Source organism: Dermacentor albipictus, chromosome 10 (assembly GCF_038994185.2).
Source record: "Dermacentor albipictus isolate Rhodes 1998 colony chromosome 10, USDA_Dalb.pri_finalv2, whole genome shotgun sequence".
Taxonomy (NCBI): domain Eukaryota; kingdom Metazoa; phylum Arthropoda; class Arachnida; order Ixodida; family Ixodidae; genus Dermacentor; species Dermacentor albipictus.
Genome location: NC_091830.1, coordinates 77,340,741 through 77,366,171, shown reverse-complemented (window position 1 = coordinate 77,366,171; position 25,431 = coordinate 77,340,741). Strand labels below are relative to the sequence as shown.

The window sequence follows — 25,431 nt, the reverse complement described above, 5'->3', positions numbered from 1 at the left end:
TAGTACCTCACATGTGGCTTCACATTGTAAGTAATGCGGCGCACACAAGAGTTTAACATGTGCACAATTCCGTATAAGAGCAGGGGCCAGTCTGCACCAGAACTAATGAGGATTTTTTTTCTGGTATGCGTCCGCCAGAAATCACTGATGTTGCATGATATTGAATATACATGCACTGATAATCGCTATAATGCGAGTCGTACGGTTTAGTGGCTGACGTGTGGCAGTAATTTCCCCGCCGAGGTGGCTGCATTACGTGGGAATTTACTTACATATCTCTACGGTGTTGTGGCTTGCGGTCAGTTTTCTTCTGGTTGTTTGTTTAAATGCGTAGTTTGTTTAAATGCGTAGACAGATTCATAACACTGATAACGACACCGGGATGCGTGGAGATGAGCGAGTGGTACAGTGCTGACGCATGCGTAGGCAACACGCACACGAGTTTACCACGTAATTCTTTTTCTTGTGCGCCCGGGAATACATACAGAATACAACTTCAGTTTGAGGCAGATCTTGTGTCGCCCGCTCGGGGGTTTGTCTCTGGTCACAGCGCCGAGTTTCGTTGGCTACGGTAAATCCAATCCAACTTGACCAATTGGCGGGATTCATAGTATTTTCTTGTAGTGCGGCCCAAACAAAAACAAGAAAAACGTCATTTTTGCTGCGGTGAAATTAAAGGTGGCTGCAAATTATATGCTCCCTTCTAGAGCTCGTTCCATTACGGTGCAACACCTGGGGAAAAGGTGACAACCGACGAATAAATAATAAGTGATATAATTTATATACTTTCTAGAAACTACAGCCTCATTACCGAATGCTAATACTCCGGAAAAAAGCCGTCAACTGAAACTGCTCTTGAATTTAGACTTCATCAGCACACCGTTTGGTTCCGTAAATCATAAATTACTGTTACGTAAATTAGGATATTTTGATTATTATGCGATGCCGCGGAAACTTATCAAATCTCACTTGAACATCCATGCTCAATATGTTGAGGTAATTGGCACTAGGTAACGAATAAAATAAAATAAAATGAAACCGCCACGAGGCAGCAATTTAGGCCAGTAATACTTTGTACTACATAAGCGACATCGTTAACGGCAAAAAAAGTAAACTTATTATCTATGCCTGTGAATGCGCAGTATTGTTCAGTAGAAAAGATTTGCGCACTCTTGAAGCACTACCAGCTAACACTTGTTCAAAGCTTCAAGACTGGTCCACAAAATACAAGCTAACCTTAAATGAAAGAAAAGCGAAATGTGGCGTTTTTCGAGTGCTGATTTTCACAAAGCACGTGTTGTGGAATATTAGAATGAACACCTAGGTCACAGATACATTGTCCCTGCGTCTTTGATGAGCTGAAAGGGTAATACCGGCAAGCTTCAACAACTTACAATATTCCAGAAAATAGCGATTCGCGCATCAACGACATTCTGTGCTTTAAACAAACAATAAATATTTTAATGAAACAAATTATTAAGGCAGTTGAAACGTACACGCTCAGGATAATGCGCTCCTACGTTAGTGCAAATCGAGGGAAACGACATTTTCGCGTTTGCTAACCTGGAACAGACTGATAGTGCTTACTTCCAGCGATATAAGCCCCTGTAAAGAACACCATTATCACTTACTGTTTACAGACTGCAAAGCCTAATACAACCTCACATTACGAAGCACACTCAGCGTAGCATGGTATTGAAATGGAAACGCTAAACACTATCAGCGTAATAGAAAGGGTTTTGTAATTGCGAACGCTACGTATAACGTTATGCACTTTGAACACTTCTCTTACGTCTGCTTGTAAATTCAATGAAAGTTACGTTTCCTTTGCTTTCATATGTATTATAGTTTTTACTTATTTGATTTGACTTCCTTTTACCTATTGTTTTTACGCTGTCAATGTAATCCTCTTCCGTGGATGGTGCGTTTTCGAGCAGCGTTGCTGATTGTGTTTTCCTTGTCTCGTTTATCACCGATATAAAATGTTAGGTGAAATAAATACTGGTTGGTCGATTGCAAGCGGATCTATTTAACAGCGTATTCACCGTCCCCACCAACGTATATTTGATTTTCAAGTGGTGCGCAGGAACAAATCTTGCACCATGCCTGCTTCCTCATAAAGGTTTTCACGATAACCCCGCGGAGCTCCTTGGAGAAAGGAAGTTTACCAAATTTGGCGCGCGTAATTTTTGAGGTTTAGAGCACTACCTGCGTTACCTTCAGACGCTTCAAGCGTTTGGAAGTGGCAGTCATGGAGCAATCAAGTGACGATGGTTGTATATCACACACATACCCCCCCCCCCCAACACACACGCACCGACTCGGAAGTTCCTTATTAGATCCTTAAAATGTCGAGCAACACTACCGCTTAAACGTTAAGTTTCACCTGTATTTTTGGACCTTGTGAATGATTGCAAGCTGACAGAAACTTGAAGGGTCAAGAATATTTCATTCTTCAATGAGTTTCGCCAATTTTACAGAATGCGAGAACTCTCTGCAAAAACGTCAGAGAAGAGAAGACCACCAATGACATGCGTGGGGTATTCGAGCAGTACTCGCCCACTGGTGGCAAAGCATGGGTTCGACATAAAACATTGTCGAAAAAAGTGAAAGAAGTGGACCCCTTGCAAAACGACGCATGCTTGCGTCAAGAATAAACACCGAGCCTTCCAATTCATGTTCCCACCCCCCGTAAAACACTCTGCATATAATACTGAAACTTGCGCCTCAATATAAGATTTTCAAAATATTGCCACTAGTTGTCCACATCATTATGTCGATTAGTGATCTGGCTTTCGATACTTTACCTTGGCGTGAACATATGTGTCTGCGGTGCCTGCGGGGGACAGAATATGCAACAAGAGCAAGCATTCGATCATCGGCTTAGCAGTTCGCCAGTGGAGCATTCGGAATCGGTTGTTGCCTTTTCAAGAGCACCCGCGCAAATGCCAGTGACCGAGAAACGCCGCCTCCGGCACAACGCGTATCGCCGCTTCGAATCGCTCCGCCCGCCGTGGTATCGGCTTAGACTGGGACGCCAAGCGTCGCCGTACGCGGGGCCACTTCGCGGCATCGCATGTTCTGTTCATCTCAGAAGGCGGTTGTTGTCCTGGCCTCCATCTTTCAAAATGTCCGTTAAAGAATCTGTAAAGATTCCCCGGTTCTTGGCGTCAACGAACGAGGTCATTCCATTGTAACCGATCATTAGATATGCACTCTTCTGTTCTGATGCGGAGTATTATTCTCCGAGAGCAACCACGTTTACGCGGGTGGGCGGTCGGGGCGTTTCGCTGTTTTGGTGGACCGATTTCGATGAAGATGTGGCTCATTTCACCGTTATCGCGTGCTGATCTAGGTGACAGTGCAGCATAAAATTATGCGCCACAGAGGCGACTGGAAGTGCGCACTGGGTATCTGCAAAGTGGTCACTCTGTATGTGCCGCTGCTTCTAGCGGGATCTTTATTTCATACCTTGCCATTGCAAACATTCTGGCTTACTTACTATGAAATTAGTAGTACAGCCTGCACTCTCCATTCAACCGCTCGCTAAACAGCAATCGCATTATTGGTACAAAAGTTGCCGAGCAATCATGAATGCTCCGCGTTACCAATACGTCCACTACAATTCTGTATACCAAAATATTTTCTCCCGTTTTGATGTCATTTGGCGCAAACACGACAGTGCTAGACATCCTATACTATCCACCCAAGCACGTCGATCTTGAAATGCGAATATTTATGCATATTTTGCTGTGCTCTGTTTAACTCTCAGAGAATGCTAAAGTAAGGACCGCCTCGTCGCTACGAAAGTCATTCATAGACTTCGCTCTATTATCACGTAGGAACGCACGTTATTCAGTGAGTGCCATTCGTTTACACGATCAAACAACTACCACCAACCGACATCACTCAGCTCATGGAATGAGTGAGAGAAGACTCTTCCTGGAGAATAAGTGTCATGATTATTTCTTAAGCGAAGTTCATTCGCCTACCATTCTATCGATTCGTCTGGGTCGGTCGGCCTGTCTGTTGGTCGCTGGTCGATTTGCCGCTGAGTAGACTCTTATTCAAGTAAAAAAATGAACCGCAGCCGGCGGCCAGATTCAAACCGTTGCCGCGCAAACGACAAACGTCTCTGTTGAGAAAAAAACAGGCAACAACAAATCTAACCTTTAAAGTAAACCGCTAAATCTATAGCGCTTCGTCACCCGCTTCGAGAAGGCTTCGTCTCACATAGAATCCATCATGTGCTTGGGATCTGCATAATAACTATTTTTTTCATCTGCGACCTCGTTTTGCGAAGGAGGCAGAAATGCAAGTAGCCGTCTGCGGCGACGACTGAGCTAAAACTGTGTCGAGCTTAATTCTTAACGTGCCCTTCATGCTTAACGAGGCTCTCCTTGCTCCTTTGCGGTCTCTGTTGTTACGACGACCGCTGTTGCACTGCGAACCAACGGCGGCTGAGGTGTGCAGTGGTGGATGGCTACGTGGGTTCGCTCTTCAAGGGACACTAAATTCTATAGCGGCAATCATAATCAGTTTAGATCTGCAACACATTCTTCGAAAACATTTGTTTCTTTAATCTTACGATAAAGTGTTGATCATTACAAGTGGATATGAAGGTAGAAGCTTCACGTTCCGAAGGAAGGAAAAACTTTAATGCTCTATTTACAGCTTTCAGCGGCTAACAGAAGTCTTCATGTTTCACTGAAGTCTCCGTCGTCTTGAGTGGTCGGCGCCCCTATTCCAGAGCACCGCTGAGCCTGGCCATTTCGAGAGCGTATTGCACCAATCCTTTTTGGACTGTGAGCACACCGCTGGTGAGCACGCCCTCCCATTTGTCCCGCACTGGGTTTTTTTTCTTTGTGGAAAGAGAAGTTATTTCTGCACTCCCATGTGATGTGATATAGTGTTGGGATGGCCCCACACCATGGGCATGTGTCCCTGTATTGAGTGGGAAACATATTATGTAAGATGTGTAGATTGGAGAATGTTCCTGTCTGCAGCCTTCGCCAGCCGACTGCTTCGTGTTGTGTTAAAGATGGGTGGGGTGGAGGATATGTTATCCTTTGGCCTCGGTGATGGTTTAGTATTTCCGCGTACGTTGGTTCCACCGGGACACGATCAAGGTGGTCAGGAGCCTGGTGGTCAGCAGGGTCACGTACTCACTCCCGTACCACAACATGACGCAACAAGAGAAAGAACAAGCCGAGACTCTCATCAGGAAAGCATACAAGACGGCGTTGCATCTGCCCAGAAACACGTCGAACGACAAGCCACTCAAGCTGGGTATCCACAACACATTTGGAGAGCTCAAGGAGGCACAACTGGGTTCGCAGCTGCACAGGCTCCAGCAGTCAACCACCGGCAGGGCGCTCCTTAAAAGTTTAGGCTATAAAAACATAGAAGCAACGAAGGATAGGATGGCTAACATACCAGACTCTTTGCGCCAGACACTGAAAGCTAGCACCCTACCGAGGAATATAGACCCGAATCTGCATGCGGCCAGAAGACAGGCGCGAGCAGAATACGTAGAAAAACACCTGGCCACTAAAAACAATGTGGTATACACGGATGCAGCCCTATACTCGTGGCACCACAACATCAAAGAACATAGAGTTGCGGCAGTGACCGTGGATCACATGGAAGAGCTGATAAGCAGTGCAACCCTAAGGAGCTGCACGGTAACAGAGGGGGAAGAAGCAGCTGTGGCTGTAGCAGCGGCGGAGAGTTACCGTAGAAACAGGTCCTTGATAATACTCACAGACTCCCAAGAAGCATGCAGAAATTACACGGTAGGTAGAATCAACAAAGGGGCGCTGCGAATCCTCCTCGAGGCAGGGCTTCCGCACGAAAAGATACTGCATACGATTTTCTGGGTGCCGGGTCACACCAGAATAGAGGGTAACCAGAGGGCCGACAGTCAAGATCGTGAGCTCACGTTCCGAATTGCCCACCAAAATCCAGGCGCTGTTATGCCAGTGTGACGTCAGGAATTTCAGTTTTTTTTTTCGTGTTCGTGGTGGCGTTGACTACAAAAAAAGTACTCGAAACTTGGGTTGCGTTGCGTTGTAAAGGTTTCAATCTTTGAAACCTTTACAACGCAATGTAGTATACATTTTATGCAGTTGTATGTAGCCAGCAAAAGTAAGCCTGCACAAATACCGTCAAAATCTATGACGTTTTCGCAAACAGCTGTGGGAACTTCACGGGCGTGTCGCCACTAGCGTTTCGTCTATGTTATTTTTCTCGCGTGTATCGTGGCTTACGAATCTTGGCCTCACTGCAAGGGTGGCTTTTTGTCTCATTTTAGTAGGGTAATTTGCGAATCTAGCTTTCACTATTTTTCTCTTTAGTGTCTCTTTAGAAGAGTAAAATCACGGAAATTTGGCATACCGCTTTTCTTGCTTATTTTTGCGTGCCGGTCGACTCCATAATTAAGGTGCGGAGCCCGCTATCTTCGAAAGCGCGAGAAGTAATTGATGAAATTACCCCCGATATTGACCACTTCCAAAAGCGAGTTAAGCGCAGCGCGGCTTCGGACGCGTTAAAAGGATCCACGTCACCGGAAGTGGAGCAGGCGGACACGTGACATTGCAAACAACTTGAGAACTCGCCAGTCAGCACGGTGAAGTGTGCTGAAGAAAAGTGCCAAATTGGCCCTTTCACCGGTACGCTTCTCTCTGCACAGATCCCCGCGTTCCCATCTTGTGCCGTCCCGTGCCGAATTGCCAGTTTTCGGCAGCATGCTCATAGTGTGGGCATGTGCGAGAGAGTGAGAAAGAAACCCGTTTGCTTAAGCTACGCTTGGCCCGCATTTCTGATAAGGGGTAGCGTAATTATTCGCTTCAATTACAACGAATTCAGGCACCATGACGAAATTACCTGATCGACAGATACGGAATGAAAAAGAAGGAAAAATGTGATAACGTTTTTCTGTCAGTTATTCTCTTGACCGCACCTATTACCACTCACAACGCAGGATGATACGAGAGACTAGAATCCTCTCCAATAATGCGCTGAACTTTTCTCGCTTCAGTCGCATCTGCAACGCGAAACTTTGACAGACAAGAATAACAAAACAGGTTCCGCGCATATTGCGTCGTTCGTTTCTGGATGGGTCAGATGCTGATCAGTTTCACTTATCGGGTATAGCAGTGACGGACGCAGGTACGTGTTCCATGATTCGGCGTCGAATCTTTCTTTTCGGCATCGTTCCATCTCTCTGAAACAAGTACTGCTGCAAGAATGAAATGAATAATAATGTTTTTAATTATGGGGTTTTACTTGCCAAAACCACTTTCTGATTATGAGGCACGCCGTAGTGGAGGACTCCGGAAATTTAGACCACCTGGGGTTCTTTAACGTGCACCTAAAAATAAGTACACGGGTGTTTTCGCACTTCGCCCCCATCGAAATGCGGCCGCCGTGGCCGGGGAGAATGAAATGAAAGCGCATTGTTCTTATGGTTCGTTATTCTGTATTCCTCGTCACGGCGCCTGATTAATAACTTCAAATAATGACACGTGTACTTATTCATCATTTTCTCGGGGACTGCATTTCATCTGCTAAGAACTTAAAGTGACCGCTCAGTTCAAGACACGCCTGCATAATTGGAACTTACTGGAATGTTATCGATAGTTCTATGCGTTTTGAGTTGTCACCGAAGCGCGTGTAATCTGATTGTACACGCGACACGAATTGTTTGGTACTCTCTGGAATACACGCGGGCACCAGCGATTGCTTTGGAAACTTCGACGACTCATGCATAAAAGCCGACGCGCTTGACAGGCAGATCATATTTCAAAGATAGCCGATTGTGTTCGCCGCTATCGTTGTGCTTTGAGTGTAACTTGCGTTTGCGGGCCCAGGTTCGGGCCTATTAAAACGTTAGGTGAGGTATCCGCTATTTTGCTCTTGTTTTACACCGTCACTACTACGTGACAATAATATGCGTTTATAGAGTGCGGAGCAGTGGGAGAGGGTGCTCTCCAGCAGCGACACAAAAGTCCAGCATGGACTAGTAAGGCACGCTCACCGAGTAGCCACCCTCAGTGGTGCCCTGGAATAGGGGCGTCGACCCTGTGCAGATGGGGAAGAAGACCGTGAAGACGGCCGACCACATCTGCGACCGTTAATTTCTAACCAATTAGAGCAAATAAAGTTTTTCCTCCTCCTCCTCCTTATGTGCCGCGTTTCCGTGGGGCACTTTTGAATATCGAAAGATAGAAGGAGGCACCTGTAATCGTCTCTCCACACACCAGAGTTCTGTGTCTTCGAACGCAAGGACACCGATCCATCATATGAGTAGAAGGCTTGTGATGTGACGTTGTTCAGGGTTACAGGATATGCTGATAAGAGGAAAACACAACTATATTCTGCGCTGCTACTTACATATTATACACATGATAAGCGGCATAAGCGTACATGATAATGAGACCTTCACCCGAAAATAGCTAAATATTGTTCACGTGTGTATCTGCACTGGAACGGAATGACTCTAGCCTACTATAAGGCAGTATGTGCTGAAAGGATACTTTGGCACACGTAGTGAGAGAATTCGCCAAGTGTCACTATCTATTTTTCATCTGCATCCCAGCTGTACACTGATATCGCATAGTTGTTCTGGTTTAGTCAAGTTATCGCTTGTTAAAGCGAACATCTTAAATTTCTTTGGCGTTTTCGGCCGTTTTCGTTGTTGGTCCATATTCGATGGTCGTTAGCCGGACCCTGGAAGAAAAAACGTTTGCTCGATCGCTCGCCTCTCTCTGGTTCTCTCTCCCTCGCTGTCGCACTAGTCTTTCCACTCGCCCACTTGTTCGTGATATTTGCTTACATTGACAAGTATCGTTGATGGTTCCTGCAAATTGTTTTTCCAGGCTTTTCTTTTGTTTCCGCTTATACTGTTTAGCGTACCCTTGCGTGTCATTTAATGCAAGGGTTAGGTTGTAAACCAGCGCTATGTCAGCTCTCTATGTGTCTGAATTAACAGAGAGAGGCAGAGAGAGAGCTCTCTATTGAAAAGCAGATTAGCCGGGGTATATTCGTCTACATGCTGGTCTGAAGTGAATGGCACGAAGGGGAACCGAGGCAGTACAATAAGGTCGGGAGCTGAATAGAAAAAATCAAAAATGCAACCAAAGAACGTTCAAGTCATGTGATCTTGCCGGCAGTAAAGTAAGTGTCCTAGGCGATGAAGGCTGGTAATCTTCGTAAAATTTGATGAATGAATAAAAAGAGATCACATTCCTGATGGCATCAGGTAAGTGGGTCCGAGTTTGGAGTGCAACCCGGTTGATTCAATAAAAAAAAAGTTATGGGCTTTGTGCTGTTTGCTGTTTCCTTGGGCAAGAACGCAGCTAGTATTCGTGCCAAGGTCGAGGGTCCTTGGCCGAGCTTTTTGCATGTTCATCAGATACAGTCCTCACTCCTCTCTGTAAGCAGGGCACTCAACCAAGGTGCGCTCAAGAGATTCCATGGTGCCGCAACAGTTGTCACAACAAAGGCACGTGGTATAGGCATCGCGAAAAATGATCTGTTCGGCTGTGCAGCCGCCGATGGAGGATAATGTGCGGTACGTCGCCAGCCTGGTATCTTTCGTGTTCTCTTGCGTAACGTCTCACGCAATCGAAGGCCACTTGACTGCCATTGATCAGGCATACAAACGACAAAAGAAATAAAGGCTTCATTCAGAGGTCGTACTTCTAACACGCTTCTTTAGGGCCTGATACCTGCGACGTTATCCTTCGCCGTAAACCCGTTCTCCGAGATAGCCTAAGCAGAATGGCGCGAACGATCAACCAGGCCAATCTCGAAACCATCCTCGACCCTAGTTGTCGCAAGTGTCCCTCAAACGATACGCATCGCGGAGCCGCGCAGGGCGTCATCTGTGTTCGCGCAGAACTTGAGGCTCGCAACGCCGCAAGCGCTGCAAAATCTTTCAGTGCACGTTTGGGATCTCGGCCAGACGGGGTATCCCGCATTTGATCGCCGCTCGTAAAATAGCGAATGCGATATACGTCGTCAGTTGTGTGTGGTCAGTATATGTGCGAAATAATTACGCACAGTTTATTTTTTTGCATTTATGTTCGACTGAAAACTCCTGCATGTCTAAATAGCGGCCACACGCGAAAACTAGTGGCGCCGCAGGGACATAGTGGCTCTCGAACATCCCGCCTAACCAAGAATTAGCCGCCGCTCTTGGGCTATGTAGTTCGCTCACGACAGCCCACAGGCGTTTGCACTCGCCTCTTTAGACTATCGAACAAAGTCTCAGTCATAAGACGTTCCCTGTAATGTTTACGTAAAGTTTGCACTGCGATTCGGAGCGCCGTAGTAGGACTCGTTGCCGTGTAAACATCGGAAAAAGCAGGGCGCTGCATTCCGTAATTTTTCTGTTATTATTTGTTCAAAATTTTATGCAGTGGCAACCAGGCCTTATTGCAGGGCGGAATATGGTAGGTGTTGGAATGGCCCAAAAATGAAACAAGCATAAAGCAAAGTAAAGCAGGCAATGTAAAGACAGGAAGCATTAGTACACGTAAATATTGTACTACGAAAGAAATGCGCCGTAGCGTGGCTTCAGATTTTAAATTAGTTACCGTCTTAGGGAGATTGTTCTATGTAAAATGACGTGCGAAGAAAATAATTGAAAAATTAAAAATAATTACTAACTAAATATAATTAAATAATTAGTAAAAGCAAACTTTCCCTCTTGTCCTTGGTGTCAGTGTTTGTTGGCTTCTTATGATAGGACTAATAAAAATAAATCGGGCCCTTCGGTTAACCCCCTTACTTCTCGTGCGGGGAAAATGGGCATTTAGAGACATTGATGCAGCACTGCATTGCACGGACCTTCCAGGCATGGTCGTGACGTCAAGTCGCGAAGTATTAATCTTTCTTGTCTTTCTACACCCCAATCTTTCCGAACTAAATTTTACACAGAACGAGCGATTTTTCCCTGAGTAGCAGTTCGCCCAAAGGGGCCCAGCCTAATGTAGCGCTTATTGATGTAGACTGCGAAAGAAATAGTTATTTGAATTAAACCTGGTTGCTTTATTTCGAACACGTTCGACCATAGCGCGTCAATTTGCAGGCTGAGGGCCCTCCCAGAACACGCAAGCGTACTTTAGTAAAAGTGTGAAACTAGAATAGGAAAGCATCTCTGGCACCTAAAGTCGTGATTTGCGCAAATTGCCCATGATGAAGTTCATCATCCAACTTGACTTGACAGATACGCATTCAAACTGTTTGTTCCAAGAACGCTCAGAAGAAAAATAAAGACGGATATATTTTTTAACTGGAGCACTCGTAAGTGGCATTTGATCTAAGCTGTGCGTAGCTAGAATGGGAGAACGCATGTCCGTATATTATACACATTGGCATTTTGAGGCACTCAAATGTATGGCCCACTTCTACGGCCACCAATAAATGTGATTCAATTCACGATGCATAAGGGCTGTATCAGATAGATTGTATATTGGGACGTATAGGGCAGCATCATCAGCAGAAAATCGAAGTAATTTTCCCTCAAAACAAGCGTTAATGAAAGAGCACTATGTATTTTATAGAACCGTATCATTAAACCATTTTCTTTTGCTGCAATAACACTGGACAAAAGCATATATATATTTTTAAATAAGCTGATTTTTCGGAATGCTCTCGCTGTATGCGGGGAAATATGGCTAGGACTCATTGCATGGGTGTCATCTGCTTTCTATTGTTGTTTACAATTTTCGGTAATCCAATAAATGAGCCACTGAAAAATAATAAATTCGGCTTTTACCTAACGCTACTGGTAAAATCAACGTTAGCTGGTACGATTGATCTTCCCTTGACTAATTCAACATTTCAATTACGATGCAGATGTCTTTTTCACAGTTAGAGCACAAGTGTGTTAATTCATTATTTCTCTCTCTTCCAGGCTCATTTTTCATCCACAAAACAACGAATAAATTTGCAGTGTTTGTTTTTGTCTGCTGTGAAAGGTTTTTTTATGGGCTTGATTTATTTACGTGCCTACTTGGTTGCTGAAACGTTGTTGTTGTTTTTTTGCACCTGCAGTAATACTTTCTGCGTTGTATTTATTGTTACTGATGGGATTCTTGTTGCTATCAGTTGTTCTAGTATGATATGATATTGATACGTTTTTTTTACGCATAGGAAACATGACTACACAGAAATTTATTGGGCCGTGTCTGCTCTATTCTCTGATGAGATCTTCTGCCTTAAGAAATAAATTAAAACACTAACTTCATAAATATTTATGAGGAGAATATTATGCAGGGAATTGTCGGAGGTTTTCTTATACGTGTGGCCATGAAGTCAGATATCTGCACCCTAACGGGATAAACAGCCAAATAGCGGATAATGGTCCTTTGAAGGAAAAACAAGTATTTAACTGGTATCGATTCAACAGGAAGTTGGGCATGTCAAATACGGGTATGTCAAGAAATTGCTGGTTGCATAGCTAAACAAAGAAAATCTCAAACACACCTCTAGAGCAACTGAAGATGAACACACTACTTTAGTGAAACCTAGAGCACTTTGGGGTGCATTGAATATGAAACGGTGCTAGGGATGAGCCAATGAATAATAGTTGCAGCCCTAACATTTTCAAATGCGGCACTGTACACAGATAATGTCGACTTGGGAATTTAGCCAATATGCTGATGATTGGGAATGCGTGGCCTAGGTAAAACTAAGGTCCTTATATTGAATATTCTTAGGGAACATGATAGGCAGTCGGGATCAAAGCCAGTAGTCTGCGATGTGTTGAAGTCAGAAGTACCTAGCAATATTCGTTTAGAGTACAGTAATGATAAGAAATTGGCCCCTATATCGCAGTATTATCTGTGCCTCAAGAGCGTAATGGAGGAATACGTCGAGAAATCTGGTCGGTAAGTTCAAGTTAACTAATCATGTGGACCTCCTGCGATGCATTACGTCAAACTGTGCTTACGTGCTTGCTCGGTAAAGGATGAAGACGCACAAATCCCCATCACGCAATCCATGGGATGTACGTGGAGGCGGATTACGCAACTACGGGGTCAGCCTCTTCTCCGAGATCGGCCCGGGATTAGCCAAGCGATAAGCACAATCTGATGTTGCACTATATCTAGTATCGGCCCTCTACACTTGGCAAGAAGCTAACCAAAATGAAGTCAACATAACCGTGAAAGAGGGCATATAAAATTCCGCTTTATTAAAGTAATGGAGCGCTTTTTTTAATGCGCTCATTACTAACATGTCTGCCCCCTGCACGCCCCCCCCCCCCCCCCTCGCCGAAGCCGTGTAGATTGAAAACCGTCCTAATTGTGCTGCTACTTCCAAAAGAATAGAAAGATGGTGTGTACTCATATATGATGTATGGCATAGTTGAGTCACAAGTGCAGACAATGCATGGATGAAAAGCTCCAAAAACGGTGACAAGCCGGAACCTAAAAACGCTATTCTTGCCTTTCGGTTTCACTCCGGAGCGAAAAAAAAATCGTGCTGTTTCAGTTCAATTCCGGTTCTTTCAAATATAATACTTTTTTTTAGGTTTTCGGTTTTCATTTCAGTTCCGGTTCGGTACCTTGAGCAGGACTTCTACGGGGATGAAAGCGCTCGTGGAGGGCATTGCTAGCGCTGGCGTTCGTTGTAAAACAACCAATCATCCATCGGGGATGCCTAATTTTATTCGCTGAACAAGTGAATTCGTTATAGTGGTCCTGGTTGTACAGGCTTTCGCAATACATGGGGACGGCAATAATTCGGTCGGAAATAAATCAATCCTTCTTTAAGTGGGTCCTTTCCCTCAAGAGGCGTTCATAGTTGAGACACTCAAATGTGCGACTAATTTCTGAATAATACTTTCACAAAACCCTGGTAAGCATAGTAAAACTTTTACGTAGGCTGTCATCTCAAATATTGAATTTCTCCGGTTTCGGTGCACTAACCGATATAGCTTACAGAACTTCGGCATCTGGTTTTGACGCAGTTAGAAGTTCGTAAACTTCGCGATTCTACTTTTTTTTATTTGAAGCTTACGACTATTTCACCTTTACGAAAATTTTTATGAACGATATTTCGACTCACTGTCTTGAAATTGCTCGAATTTACCTTTTTCACGTATCTGTATAGCAAAATCTGAGTTCGCCCTGGTCGAAATCGTTTTCTGAAAGGCTCGTCGAGCTTTACAAGGATAGTGAACCAGATATTGAGGAAAAACCTCAAAGACAAATGTCATTGCTATAATTGCGTCTTGAGGTTCCAGGCTGCTTGAGGGCACAAACTTACAAGAGCAAATACTGCGTCCGTCACCGAAAAGAAAAAATCCGCAAACAGTCGGCCTATTCTTCGAATATTCGAATATTCACCTAGCTACAACTTAGGGAACGCCTTACTTCTCAAGCACTAGGGTATAAATCTGACGAGAGCCGTAGGTATCAGAAATAGGGAATTGAAATATTGGTTTTAAAATGTTGGGCATAATGTATCGAAGATGATTGTCAGTGTCAGCGAATAGCCAAAACCAACAGACGAAAGAAGAAATTAGCGAACTACCCAATGAACGAACGAACAGGCAAGCAAATAACTGAAGGAATGTTTTGCTTACCGTGTCCTACTACCAACCGACTAGGAAAACTGCAGAAAGAGGCAAGGAAAAGATCATTCGCTTTAAAAGTAGGGAATAGATGAGACCAGTCTCGTCACAGGTGTAGATAATCAACTTTGGTTCACAATAAATCTAGCAAAACTCAATTACCTCACGCTGCCTAGGTTATTCGGCATTAAGTAGGCTATGTATTACGTAAGCATTACGTTTATTTCAGGGCACAGACAGCAGCGCCAAGTCCAAGGCTGCAGTTCACTAAAGGGCCAAGAAAGCGCGAACAAGCTATTGTGGGGGTGCCGTTGTCACGGAACTAAGTCTCCACCAGACATCCCCGCCGTACACGCAAAGTGTGTATTCAATGAATGCTAGTCGCCAGGTCGAGGAGAAGTCCACGCTAACCCATTTTCTGAAGGCCTGCCAGGTCGCGACTCCGCTCGATATCTCATCAAATTGTGGTCTAGAATATTGCCGGCAGCGTACCACAAGGTTGCACGCTCTTTGGGTTCTAGACATTCGGGGTGCGATCTTGTACGCGTTCCAAAATAGAACGGAGGCGGTCCGTTCCACCGAGCCGCACACGGTTGGTCAGTTTGAACGGTGAAGAACGCCATGACGTCAATTGTGAAGTGACATCTGCTGTCAATCATTCCGTGTTGTCTGCTATCGGACGAACGCAACGGAATGGACCGCCAATTTCGCGACGGAAAGAACGGACCGCCTCCGTTCGAGTTTGGAACGCGTACAAGATCGCACCCTCGATCTGGGGAGGTGTATAGACCAACCGCGTCAAGAAACCTTCACGTAGCGATCACGCGAGCGCCCGGCACGGCAGCAGAGTCCCCCGATCGCTGTTACACGCAAGAGGCTTCTCTAGACCGAATCACGAACATCTCGAGGCTAATCACGGCCTCCGAGATCATGCCCGCTGGCAGATTTGGCTCCGGACGTCCTGCTCGCACGCACAGAGCCCAAGCTCAGTGATGGGCGGGGCAGGCTGGCTACTTCTTCGTATTGGGGTGCTCGCAACCGAGGCCTTTTCGTGCGTCGGGGAGGCTTTCAAGCGCTCCGGTACGGCTACTTAGGCTTGCATGAGGCGAAAATGAAATGCTTTTTGCGCTGCTATCTGATCCCTAACTCATATGAAAATGACTGCTGACGACCTACGAGGGGCAGAGTGCCCGCCGGCGCCTATTTATTGTCAAGTGCGTTTTTTTTTTTCGCCTACACATTTACGCTACTTTCACGTTCGTATCTAGAAGTGTAATATGTCTGCAAGATGTGCCATGTGCCAGAAACGTGGCATACTTCAGCATTTTAGGGTTACATGTGTGTTGATCGTTTTGTGAACAGGTTTCAAAGCTGTGGACGATTCGCCTGCTGGTGTCGGCGCTTGCAATTGTCTACACACGTCCCCATCGAGATAGGGTGGTAAGCAAGACGGTAGCATGATTCTACCACGGAAACATGCGACTGTCGCTCGTGCACTTTGACTCACGGGCACGTTAGAAAACCATCAGTAGTTAAGATTAACTCGTGCCCCCCCCCGCCCTCCCCCTCGGCGTACCTCATAATTATATGGTGCTGTTAGCACGCACACACAATAATTTATTATTATTATTATTATTATTATTATTATTATTAGTAGTAGTAGTAGTAGTAGTAGTAGTAGTAGTAGTAGTAGTAGTAGTAGTAGTAGTAGTAGTAGTAGTAGTGGTATTTATTAACGACGTTTCGGCAGTAATTCATAACTTCAATTTCCTTATATGCTGATAACGCGAAATTTTTCAACGCAGTAAAAATTGCCCTATTCGTCAAGGACGTTCTCCTGCCAAGAGCTCAGAAAACAAATAGCCTTGGAGTGTACTTCGATAGCTGTCCGAGTTTCTCGCCCCACGCTCAACAAACGAGGCAGCGTGCACTTCGAACTCTCGGCACAGTACGTCGGGTGACGAGAGACTTCTAGCAGCCTGGACCATTTGTAACTTAATAAAAGAGCGTATGCCTTCCATGTTCTGAGTATGCCTCCGTCGTTTGTCGCGGCACTTGTAGGTGAATTTGTGAACCTCTCGAAAGTGTGCAAAAAAAAGTTCACATCTGCAGTGAAACATTCATTCTGTCAAAAGCATTCCATCTCCATAGAGCTGACACAGACACTCACGTTACCTACCCTCACCTATATATGCAACAAAACGGATGTTATTTTTCTCCACAAATTAATACATGGAAAAATCTGCAGCTCGCCCTTGCTTTCTGTAGGCTACCGTCAATGGTAACGCGGCGCAGCGATCGGCTCAGTCGTCAGCGCCACTGTGTCAGTTGCGCAAAACACCGAGGCGGCCACTGCTACGGAGGCACATTTTGGCGGCGCTAGTTTAAACATGTCGGTCGGTCCAAATTGTGCTTTTAAGGCGATCGAAGACATCGAGAACCGTTTAGAACACCGACGCTAGAGAAAGGACGTCAGATTTACGCCTACAGCATTGCATATCGTGTAAACGAGATAAGCAGCACGGACATCGCAACGAAGTGCTGAAATTAAATTATGGGGTTTTAGATGTCAGAACCACAATCTGATTGTGAGGCACGCCGTAGTGGGGGACTCCGGCAAAATTTGGCCCACCTGGGGTTCTTTAAAGTGCGCCTAAATCTAGGTATGCGGGTGTTTTGGCATTTCGCCTCCATCGGAATGCGGCCGCCGTGGCCGCGACTTGATCTCGCCACCTCCGTGCTTAGCAAACCAACACCGTAGCCACTGGAACCACTGTTTGTCACAACAAAGCAAGATTGCTTACGATGTCGAGCTCAAAGTAAGTTAAATGATTATTTTATACCACTTAAGTGAGCAAATACGGCCGTAATTATTCAACTATCATTTGTAGCTTCATTACTTGGAGCGTGCTTTGCACATCACAATTGTAGAAGTTTTGGTGAATAGGAAGGTAAGTGCTTTTTTCTCCGTTGACAAAGTGCCTCGAGCATGTTCTGGTTCCGTCGTTCCGGCTCGAATGTGAGAGGTCATCCCCATGAAACAGAGAGCAATCGGCTGAGACTAAACAACGGAAAGACTGAACAAGTGTGCGCTAGCGTGCGCGAGAGAAATGCTAATTTGCGAATACTCGACGTCTGCTGCGGTGCACTTCAACCTTGGTTCCGTTGTTCTAAGTGCGAGAAAAAAACAGCATGATTGAGCCCGGTACGAGCAATCGTGTCTTGGTTTTCAAGCAGAAAGAAGCTCCATGCGGGCTTGTTAGTGCACGACAAGAAACACGGTGAGCACAAAGTTCCAGCAGGGAGTGCTTAAGAAGCTAGATTTGACACGTAACAACCACTGCGCGTTTATTTTGGAGCGAGAGGACCTAAGCAACTATCTAAACCAATTGACACCAGCAGGAATCGGTTCACGCGTTTTTATGCAGTTGTCGCTTTATTGTGCGTTTTTACGGATGCCGCCACTGGTTTCTTTTTTTTTCATTTTGCATTTGCGTCTTAATTCGTTTAACAGAAATTGGCAAGACCGACACGAACCACGAAGATCCGGGTTGCTTCCCCCGGTTTTGAAGGGAAGCGATACAATTTGATACCGACATCCCGTTCGCGGTTGTGACAATCCCTAGCGCAGTAGTATCTGCGCTTGTTCTTTTTGTTCGCACTTCTTAAGGATGAGCTGCCGAAAGGCCGGGATGAATCCATTGCATAAATGGAAACTTAGGCTTTCAGGCAGGCCTGAGCGCAGTGCCAGCAATAGTGAAATGGAGGTGAGGGCCTACTCGCGGGTGCTCACCGCCGCTGCTAGGTGGCGAGACATGTACAGGCAAACTAAATTGCAGGGTGCCTATTGCGCGCTTTTACATTCCGCACAAAAGCAGAAGGGAACAGCGCGCCTTTCAGCGCTCACATTTTTGTAAGCTTCTGTCTAGAGTGTAGGTGACATATAATGCCCACTGAGAGTGCCTTGATATTTCCACGCTTAATTTTAATGTGTTTCTGAATGGACTTGCAGATCAATTTCAATTATTGAACAAAAATTATCATATCTATAATGTATTCCGTCACTCTGTAAGCCGCTTTCTATTTCTCCATTTTTGCTTTGTATTATCTACTTGCACACATTTTATGTTCTATGAAAAACTGTATTCGCAAAATTATTATTTTTGTGTGTGTGTGTGTGTGTGTGTGTGAGTGCATGCGTATGTGTCTATGTGTGAGCGGCGTGCACTGTATTTCCTGTGCATTGTTTGGCCGAGTGCGCCAGCACCAAGACCCTCGAGGTTGTTCCTGGGCACTTTAATAAACACGTTTCATTTGATTTGACGTGATTTCATTATTGCCGCAATCACCACAGTAACGCTTCATCGTGCTCAGCCGCCGACGGCTTCGGGTCACTTTGCCATTCGATTCTGAAATTTGGAACCCTGTTTACATATTGGAACCACGTATCGGCATGTATCAGCTCACAAGCAACAGCAGTAAAAGAGAAACAGTAAAAAAACTTCTGTGCAAGAGACTTTCTGGCCACCGGATACCACTCGGAAAACCCATCATGGTTACTTAGTTGCTATGGTGTTGGACTGCTAAGCAGGAGGTTGTGGGATCGAATCCCCGCCACGGCAGCCGCATTTCGATGGGGGCGAAATGTAAAAAATGCCCGTGTACTCAGATTTAGGGGCCCCTTAAAAGAACCTCACGTGGTCCAAATTGCTCCCGAGTTCCCCACTGCGGCATGCCTCCTCATGAGATGGTGGTTTTGGCACGTAAGATCCCGTTAAAATAACTCTGGGCAAACATTACTTCAGAGCGTAAGAACAAAAATATTGCGATATAGAAATTCACCGACGATTTTGAGACCTTTCTTTATTGCGACGTGTGCCGGCATAAAGAAATATTTAAACGTGTATTTTGATACTTCCTAATGCGAAACTTGAACGCAACGCTAAACGTGTTTTCATTTCGCTGGCGCGGACAGTCTGTCTCGTGCGGCACGTCGCAAACACAGTGAAGTGTGATGCGACCTCCTCGCTAATCTGGAAATCGCGAGAGGCAACGCGTGCGTGATGCGTGGGCGCGATTCACAGATGTCGCCGACAGACCTCCGAGACGGAGCGCGCTACTCCGGCGCCATCTCGCAGTCACCGTTGCCCGACTACGCTTTTCTTCTCACGCTTTCGCCATTCCTGCTCTTCCGCTTTCCGCCTCATCGTTCCGCTGCACCCTCCTCCTCCTCCTCCTCCCCTTTCCTCCTCGCGTCTTGCATCCCCCGCTGCGCTCCGCGTTCGCTCTTTCATCCTTCTCTGTGCTCGTTCGCTTGGTTACGCCGACGCCGATGCTCACCATAGGAACGGGCACCTAAGACCTGAACTCTAAAAAAGTAGAAACGAAGGAGAGCCTGTGAACATTCTACTCCTCCTTTTTGCAAGCTAAATGTACCTGGTAGCGAAGTTTCCGCAGAAGCTCATTCGTTCAAAATGTTGCGGTTTATCTGGGCTTCATGGGGCTTAGTGCCTTCTCTTTGAAGAGGGAACGCTTACGGCGGAACGAAAAAGAAATAAAGTAACGTCGTTGTGCTGTGAAAGGCGCGAAATGTATGTTGGTAACCTGCTATTGGAGCAGTAGTTTCTAATACGCGCCATTCTACTAGAGGGTTCTTTCCAGCTTGTAGCGTGGAACCGATGCAGTATACACCCACAGTATACACCCACAGTTTTCTTTGGCCCTTGCGGGTCGAAGAAAACTGTGGGTGTCTAGTGCCGGTCGCATTGTCAAACTTCAAGCCCGTTGGCCAGCGCAGCCCCACGAAGGCTGCTAAGGGAACAATTGTCTGCCAGTCGTCACAAGGTCTGATTAAGCACGTTCATCTACGACGAAAATACAGCTTGCTAACTGAACGCCTCCAGAATTCAGACAAATGTCGCAAGCAAACAACGTAACATTTAACGGAGGCGTATAGTAGTAGCTGACTTTACAAGCTCACCTTTCCGCACACATGAAAGAGGTGTATTGTATTGCAGTTGATAGTGGCGTGGATGGACGGACGGACGGACGGACGGACGGACGGACGGACGGACGGACGGACGGACGGACGGACGGACGGACGGATGGATGGATGGATGGATGGATGGATGGATGGATGGATGGATGGATGGATGGATGGATGGACGGACGGAGGGACGGAGGGACGGACGGACGGGTGGATGGATGGATGGATGGATGGATGGATGGATGGATGGATGGATGGATGGATGGATGGATGGATGGATGGATGGATGCAACTTTATTGAACGCCCGGCAAGATTTAACGGGACCCGGGCTTATGTTTCCCACGGAACAACGCCAAGGCCCTGCTTCAACGCCGCCTCAGGGGCTTGTTCGACTGCCCAGGTCTGGATGCCGAGGTCTGAGCTGCGCAGAGCAGCGGCCCACCTAGACGACAGGGTCTCTAGGGCAACTGTCATCCTTCCTATAATTACATCGCACTCCCACAACATGTATTTGAGTGTTGCTGATCCTCCCTAGCACAATTTTTACGTGTACACCCCCTTTTTTGCTGAGTGTGGAAAAAGCGGTATCTTTTTTTATTAATCAAGCGAGAGAGAGCAGCATTTCTCTTTTGCTCACGACATGCGTATAAATTGGATAAGCAATTATATTTTTGTTGATTTAAATGAAGTTGTGCATTGTTTTGAATTGAAAAACATTCTTTCTTTAACAATGTTTGTTTCCCTCTCCCCTAGTCGCGCTTCAGTCGCCGTCCCATAATTACACTTGCAGGTGTCGGTGAAAATTGGTTATGCGCTGCGTTTCGCCCGAAGCTTCGCGACCCATTTGAATTGTAGAGTTTCATAGAATAATTACTAGAGGGAACTCTGGCGCTTCGATCGTTCAGCCACCATGGTAGTGATGGGTAGTACGTGGATTTGTCTCAACTATGGATTTGTGGATTCTGACGTTCTTAGTGCTTTTTTTATTACACTTTATCTCTCTTCATTGTCCTAAATTTCAAAGCGAGCTCTACTTTTCTAAGTGAAGAATACCGTGCTAACACGCACATTCCCTACTTAGTGCAGCCGCTCTACCTGTCAAGGTGGCCAAATTGAAACAGCTTGCCCGCAAGAAATTCATAAGGGCGTCCTATGCCACTTGTCAATGGCGTAATGGTTTCGATATCGCGCTTCTGCGCTAGTGGTCCTCTGTTCCAATCCTGCTGCCGGACAATGTTAACAATGTTTATTAAATCAGTTATTACCCTGTGCTTTGTTATGACGAACTTAAAAAAGTCACTCAGCCGTTTGAAGCCAGTAGAACGAAGTTTAGGCAAACCAACGGGCTTTTCATGTTGGCTGAAACGCCCCGATAGGAGCTCCCGTAGAAACTACAGCCAGAGTTTCTTCTTCTAATCCTTGCATGAAACTCTACGATTTGAATTGGTATTGATTTGTACGTCTCCCCTCTTCTTTTTTCTGTCTTGTGTGTTTAGTGCTTGAGCCACCTATTTTGCCATGTACTTGCCAACATAAGCTTAATTTGCTTGTTTTGGTTTGAAATACGTACGACTCTCTCGCAAAAAAAAAAACGTTGAAAACGGTGATCTAAGCAAATGTAATCGCCTATTATTGGTACGCTATAGCAACAATTGACATCGCTGGACAAACCTAGCCCGCGAAATGTGCTAGTTACCCATGGAAAGAGCAAAGACACAAACGGTTACGCTGAGCCGACTAAAATGCAGGGGCGAACTTTGTAACGTAGTGAGCAATCAACTTGAATTAAAATTACCTTGCGAAGGTCAGCCCTACTGCACAAGACTACTTAACTTTGTTTTGCCCATTAATTTTGTTTGTCCTTATATCGGATGTTCCAGACCACGCTTTACTGCAATGGCGCTAAGCAGTGCACGCATTAAGGTGAAGCTTCAGCTCGGCAGCTCCAATCTAAATACATAGGACCCTCCAAATAATTTTTCTCGGTGGCCACTGCACCAAGTTTAATGCGAGTTGTCGCATTTGAAATAAAAACAACACCTAGAGAATGTTGGAAGAGACATTTTGGTATAGATCGTCGGATGTTTGATAAAAATGTTGAAAATTGCAAATTTTAAGGCAGCGACACTACGAAGTTTACGACTCTTTAACTCAGCAATGAAAAGCACCTAAAAGTACATCTAAAGCACACAAATCTGATATATCCTAAGGGGCTCTTAGGTACACCACTAATATGTGAGGAGGAATTTTGCGAAAACTTTGTCAACATTGTTAAAAATTCATGTAGGATGGTGAACTAATGTGTCAAATTTGCCCCCTGCGGATGTTCTAGCAGTTGCAGCAGGGAGCGGAAACCCTCCATACGTCCCTTCGGACACATGGTTCCACGTCGATACGCGACGCCAGCGCCGCTTCCACCACTGGCGGTTGTCGGATATCCAACTGGAAATAATTCACAAGCAAAACAATGCCTCCATAACTTCACTGATGAGGTCAGAAGATATAGGGAGGGGGCGCGCCTCCGGAAGGAGGAGGCTTGCCGCGAAACCATCCTTTCCCACTTCACGTGCATGCGGGTTGGGCTCGTGCTATCTTGCAGATCCGCTGACCGCGGGGCGACATTGGCCAAATCGCTTAGCAAAACCTGCTGAGGTGTGCCGAAGTTTACAAAGCGCTTTTTTTCTACCACGTTCACCTTGGATCCTTCTATTCATTCTTAAAGCACTTGTGTAGTGCTAGTACACAACACTGCAAAGCAGTTATAATTAAAAATATTTATATAACAAAACGTCGTTAACTGCCAATATTCGCAGGTGTTACATTCATTAATGACGGTATTACATTTCGTCATTTCGTGAATGTAGTCGCTTTGAAATTCATTACCTGTGGTTAAGTTTAGGGCTACAGTTCACCTAGTTTACAGATATAGTGGTGGGTTGTATAAAGAAAATAACTCCCTGGCACCACCAATCGTTAATTTTCTTCGTGTACTATGAAGTATATCAACTACAGCTCGCCTATCTCTGTCAGCCAAAACTCAAAACAAGTAAAAGCTGAACGTCCCTGTTTTTATTCAGACGTCAGTTTTTTTCCAGCACTGAATCTCGACGCAATGCGAAAGTGTCAATCTGCAGAAGCAATTTTCATTCCCATCTGAAATTAATGAGCAAACATAGATTGCAGAACATCCGAACCAATGCGCAAATTAACCATCACGGGCTGGCCACACGTAACTTCACTATCACATATATGTTATGACGGCGGCAACCCGCCGTGGTTGCTCAGTGGCTATGGTGTTGGGCTGCTGAGCACGAGGTCGCGGGATCGAATCCCGGCCACGGTGGCCGAATTTCGATGGGGGCAAAATGCGAAAACACCCGTGTGCTTAGATTTAGGAGCACGTTAAAGAACCCCAGGTGGTCGAAATTTCCGGAGTCCTCCACAACGGCGTGCCTCATAATCATAAAGTGGTTTTGGCACGTGAAACCCCATAATTTTTTTGAATGACGGCGACACATTTTGTTGGTTGCAGAAAGACGGTAGAGTATAACAGATGTATTTCATTGGTAGTAGAAGAAGTAAGGAACCACAAAATCTTAAACTGGCTACATGCATTTGCATGAACAGGAAATAGCTTATAATTCCTCTGATTATTTGGACGACATGCCGGATAAGGTATGATGTTTCGATATTGCGCTAACAAGCTCATGTAATCTGCATATCGCGTTAATTTGCGTCATATTCATATATACAATAAAGCACGGCAATTGCTACGACGCTATTTTGACACGACAGCAACGCAAGGAACGAACCATTCATAAAAAAAAAAACTAATAGCACTCTTCTTAGTAAGGAGGAATACCAGTTCGTACTTAATTAGCATGAAATAGCCCATACTTGTATTACTGCTATAATTAAACGCACTTTGACGGCGAAACAACATTTCTACATGATTCCTACAATAACATTCAACCTCGTCTATAATGCAGGTGCTCAAAAACTTGCACACGAAGAAGCTGAGCCTAAAGCACGGTAACTGAGCACTAAAAGCGAGCACGCACTCAAGCCCTTCAGCACGAGCATTTCACCGACAGCAGACGGGCTGCCATCATGACGAATGGGTCGAGCGAAACTGCTCCTATGTCAGTCCACTCAGGCCTCCACAGAACTGGTTTACTCACGCAAAATGAATGCCTGTTCAAAAAACAAAGTACTTGTGCTTACCTGCTGTCGTTAAGAAACGTGAAAAGCTTCGCACAACTGGAATTCCCGGTGTTAGAACACCACAGAGCCGCGCGACACACTTAATGCCCCGATTAGCTATCTTCGTCTAATGCTCGGTTGACCTGGTTTCCTGCGCCTAGCGTTCATTGCGCGCCTGCTCAAGCTTCTCTGTCTTATCTTTCCCATCTTGATAGTTGGGACGACAACCGAACCAGATCACCAAGCGCGATCCGACTTGTTATAACGCTGGCAAGGTTGAGCGGAGGTAAGCTCGATGGACGCACGAAGACAGCCACTTCCCGTGCTTCGCTCGATGTAAAATTCACAAAAAGAGAAATAAAAAAAAACAAGTCTTTGGCGACCGCTTGGAGCGCGCATGTTCCTTGAAACCGAAACTAGCACTCGCCTTCCGGGGGTTGATTGCTGTGTACCGAACTTCGACATCTGTTCTTGGATCAGAGTTACGGATTCGTAAACTTCTTGCTTCTATTGCTTTTCAGATCAGTGTAACAATATTTAGGCCATAATTCAAAAATTTTGCCTCAACAGGCAAAGTGAACCATAGTAAGAGACTCCGGATTAATTTTAACCACCTGGAGTTCTTTAACGTTTATTAAATGCACAGTGCACGGA

At 45.5% G+C, this 25,431-nt stretch overlaps 1 long non-coding RNA gene across 1 annotated transcript in view; it reads right to left on the bottom strand.

Annotated features, from left to right (window-relative positions):
- LOC139050704 (uncharacterized) overlaps positions 1 to 24,894 on the bottom strand; it is a 235,648-nt gene extending 210,754 nt beyond the window's left edge. Inside the window, exon 1 of the long non-coding RNA XR_011509030.1 lies at positions 24,799 to 24,894. This is a non-coding gene — a long non-coding RNA (uncharacterized lncRNA). The remainder of the gene's footprint in view (positions 1 to 24,798) is intronic.
- Positions 24,895 to 25,431: the final 537 nt, after the last annotated feature.